Here is a 4,768-nt window from a genome sequence, read left to right on the forward strand (position 1 = left end):
CTTCACAAGATCCACTTCCCCAAATTCTTGATTTGATGCATTCAAGAATAAATTTCATGAATCTTTCTCAAAGATATTCAAGGCTCCTTGCATTTAAGAGAGGGTAGTAGTTATGTATGAATATGCAAGAAGGAAAAGTGATTAGAAAGTGATTTTGACAATGTAGATATGGTACTTCCAAGAATTAAGGACCCAAAGGTTGAGGAAGGCCTTTTCCTTAAAATATGTGTGATAGATCCATCTTTAAAACTCACATGTGGTTACAGGGACATCGTATTATCCTCAAATAGAAGCTTTCAATCTTCAGATTTAATCTGATACATATCATTCGTCCAAAGGTGACATTGTAGTAAGCTCACAAAGCTCTAGAATCTAGTTCATTTAATTCATAATAGAGACTTGAGACATCTTTAAAACTCACATGTGGTTATAGGGACATCGTATTATCCTCAAATAGAAGCTTTCAATCTTCAAATTTAATCTGATACATATCATTCGTCCAAAGGTGACATTGTAGTAAGCTCACAAAGCTCTAGAATCTAGTTCATTTAATTCATAACAGAGACTTGAGACATCTAACTTGTCCGAAGTTTTGTTGCAATTGTAACAGAATATGGCAGCAAGGTGGCATCTTTGGCATCATAATATCTATTACTCACTTGTCCAGTGTAGTATTTGTTCCATACGGAGTCAATGCAACTTTTGTGGCCTTGTGACAGAGAACATTATGTTAGCTATATATAGTATGTCTATATATAGCGCCCATCTATATATAGCGTCCCACAGGTCCCCTCTATATATTCCTATCATATGTGCTCAGTTGACACACTTCTGGGGTTCCACTTTTGGTGTCTCGTGTCTCTCTTCACGTCTCTCTTCCTCCGTTCCTCATCTCCCTCACGCACTATTCAACATGGTATCAGAGCATACCGTCAATCCCTCAATACACTCCCATGCCCGTTATTTCCCCTATAGTCCCCGCACTTGCAGTCCCTGCCGCCGTGTGACCGTACCTCCATCAACTCCGGTGCCTCCTTATGCCGCCCCCACAGGCGTTACTCCCTCGGCACCCGCCATCAGCTCCGGTGCATCCTTATGCTGCCCCCACAGGCGTTACTCCCTCGGCACCCGCCGGGGCAGCCCCAAGGGTTTGCCACCCCACCTCAAAAGCCCTAGCCGTGATGCCGTCCCCCGTGACCAGGTCGTCACCACGACTCCTCCCCCTCCACCTTCATGGCAGTAGCAGCAGCGAATCCTTCTGCCTGGCCTAAATCTTTGCTGTAATTTCAGGGGGACCATGGTTACCTCCTCCTTCAAGGTAGGGGACAAGGTGGAGGTCCGCAGCGACGAGGACGGCTTCGTCGGCGTCTGGCCGCCATAGCTGCGCAGCTTTGCGTGCCAGTCTCCTCGCAGATCATCTCCACAAACCAAGCTATCCTGCTTGCGAAGTCACCGCCTGTAGCTCCAGCTTACTCAGACCTTACGAACTCGTCCGTCTCACTGTCCTCCCTTCGTCTCGACCATGGCTCCATCATCTTCCTCTTCTACAAAGGCGAGCGTACTATCGCAAGCCCCCCTGTCAATCCTGCTGCCACATTTGGGAAGAAAATGACTATGGATGATCTGATTGCATGGTAGACAAGAATCGAGCGACAGGAGAAGCCTCACTATGCATCGGTCTCCTTTGATCGCGATGCAGCAAATGCTTTTCAGCATTATGTCAATGATAGCTTGGCCTTCGCTGTGAAATGCAGGGGCTTCATGTATGGAACCCTAGCTGAGCAGGGCAAGGTTTGTGTTGAATTCATTTACGAACCCCCCAACAAGGCACAGAGGACACCTTGCTTCTCTTTAGGGATCTAGAAGAGGAAAGACAGGTTGAGGCCATAGCCATTGGGTTAGGGATGCGCAAAGTAGGCTTCATCTTCACTCAGATAATAAGCCAGAACAAGAGAGACTACACTTTGTCAAACACAGAAATTCAGCAGGCTGTGGAGCTTCATGCCGAGAGCGGCTTTGATCAGTTCAAAAATGTGTCTAAAGCAGGCAGCATCTCCTCAACCCCTAACTATTGAAAATAAGTCCCGGCATTGCCGCTAGAGAAAGGAGTCTTTGTCACTGTTGGAGCAAAAGCCAACAAAGAATGCTGAGTAAGAAGATTTGCGGCCACTGTATATAGCGCCCATCTATATATAGCGCATGTCTATATATAGCGCCCCACAGGTCCCCTCTATATATTCCTATCATGTGTGGTCAGTTTACACACTTCTGGGGTTCCACTTTTGGTGTCTCATGTCTCTCTTCGCCTCTCTCTTCCTCCATTCCTCGTCTCCATCGTGCACTGTTCAACACATTAAGCCAAAGGTGGCTCTATATGATGTCAGGAGACTGTGCAGGCAAGCCTTATAAACATGTGGAGATTTGGTAAGTGCATCCAAAATTTGGATTTGGCATGGCAAGCAGAGAAGGGTCGGTGTTATATCAAGTGCTAGTCGAGACTCGTCAGGGAAAAACATGCTGGAGGAGTTATCGAGGAAGGTTATGCATCAATCGCTAAGCACCTTCCTTCATCATCGCATTACTCTTCTTCTCCTTTGTCACCATCCCGTCGTCAACTTTGTCTTTCTGCCTCCTGTCTTCAACTTCATCTTTTTGCCTCCCATCTTCCTTCGGATTTGTATGCAGAGCTCATCTTCCCCATTCCATCCTTCGTTACCTTCTTCGTTCTCACTCTTTCCCCCCCTTCAGTCTCTATTATACCGCACCCTTCTTCATGCTTTTATAGATAATTTCTGCGGCTCCTTAAAAATTCCAGACTGGAGATTTTTCCTCAGAAAAAGCTATCAATATTTCAATGTCAATACTTATGTTAGTCATGCAGCCATCACGAGCTTCAAAAAGCTTTAAGCTTTTTCCATCACCATCTTTATTGCTAGTTGCCATATGTTTTGCGTATGCTATTTGTGTTGACCGTTCTGCCATTCTATGGTGTCGTCGTCATTGTTGTTATCAAAGTCATCATCCTTGTAGCAAGCCAAGGTCCCTTTGTGAGAATTTAACCAACCCCAGGGGCATGCCATTGGGTAGATACACTTGATTAGAGAAGAAGATTCAGGCTTAAGGGAGGTAAGTTGGACATGGACAATCTAGGAGTAGTAAGATATGTAAACTTGTGTGTTGTCAGTTAAGTCGAGAGTGACAGACTTGAGGTAGAACTCATTGGTGCGAAAGCTTTTGTTCACGATGACACCTGGCATGTCCAATTTTTTGTCCACCTTGAACCCCAATGCCAAGAAGGAGTCCTTCGAATTTAGGTAGGCACACCCACTTTTTCATTCACAAGTTTCGTTTGTGCCTTCACATTTTCCAATCTGTGTGTTAAAGATACTTGGTATTTTCCATGATGTCATTAAGTCTCTCCTCTAGCTTGACAAAATCCAACAAACTGAAATTGATAGCCTTCATTGGTGCAACTTCATCCTTTGTTGTGAAAAGAAAATTCTATGGCTTTAGATCCCGATGAAAAACACCTTGCAAGTGATAGAAGGATACATTGTAGTTATCCTGGTAAGCGTCATAAAAGTGTACTAAGTTGTCATGCCCTGATAGTGCCCTCAGTATTTGCACTATCCTTTTTGTGTCCTCGATGCCAATGGCTGTTGTCATCTTGGCTTTGGCTATCACTTTGATAGCTATAGCCTATCCTTTCATTTAACCCTTCTTGACTCTTGCAAAACAAGTATGGCCAAAGTGCCCGTGGCCAACCTCATCCCAAGCTTATATTTGCTAGTGAAACTTCATGAATGCCCTAAATTGTTCTCTAGGGGCTTGTCTACTTCGACACCTTCAAGTATTGGTCATTCCTTTGGTTTTGCTACACCATATCTCTTGAGAAAAGATGCTTGGATGTATAAAGGTAGAGGGACAGTGGTCACAGCACAACAAGTCTCCTCCTTCACCACAAATAATACAAATTTCGGATGTTGTAATACTCCACTTAGTTGTCCATGATATGAGTGGATAACTTTTAACTTTCATAGACTACTAAATGTTGAGCGAAGTTTGCTTTTGAAGAGACATATTATCTATGTTGGCAACATCTGAATTACAAGTCACATGGGGAAATTCCAAAGCAAAGGATCAATATTACAATCTTTTTCTCAAGTCCTTGAGTCTTCAAAATGGAAACCTTCATGTGAACCAATGTTTCCATGCATTGTGCCCTATCAAGAACATGCTTTGGAAAAGAACTTTGTACCCAATCACTCATGCAGTTTGCAAATTAGAATCCATGCTATGCAATCAATTGAGTGATGTTTACAAAAACAATTATGAATGCATTGAAGAAATTGTGCCTAGCCTAACTACAAGTGCTCGTGCATCATATGCAAATGCAAACACACAATGGAAAATAAACTACTAATGATGTTGACTAATGTGATCAATTTCTTGGTGGCAAACTCCACCCTTATATTTGTAGTGGTGGACATGCACCATCATGACATCATCCTAAATAAGTAGCATATCCTAGTCATCAGTAAAGGTGCATCTATTTTCGTCCTAAATAACTATCACATTTATATATTTAGGATGAAAATTTATGCACCTTTAGTCATGACTAGGATATACTAATGTTTTCCACAATCATCTCTCGATGCTAGCCAAAGTTAAGCCCAATAGTGTTGTTGATTGGTCCTAGTGTGTTGCTAAAATCTTGGATGTGGAAATGGAGAGAGTCCTTAGCACCTTGCTAAAATTAGCTTGCTCT

General features: G+C 43.1%; 1 pseudogene; it reads left to right on the forward strand.

Moving 5' to 3' along the window:
• The first annotated feature begins 1,037 nt into the window (after positions 1–1,037).
• On the forward strand, positions 1,038–2,387 carry LOC148040258 (NPL4-like protein A pseudogene; annotated as a pseudogene).
• Positions 2,388–4,768: the final 2,381 nt, after the last annotated feature.

Source organism: Lygodium microphyllum, chromosome 2 (genome assembly GCF_053477565.2).
Source record: "Lygodium microphyllum isolate KBCC chromosome 2, Lygodium_microphyllum_v1.1.10, whole genome shotgun sequence".
Taxonomy (NCBI): domain Eukaryota; kingdom Viridiplantae; phylum Streptophyta; class Polypodiopsida; order Schizaeales; family Lygodiaceae; genus Lygodium; species Lygodium microphyllum.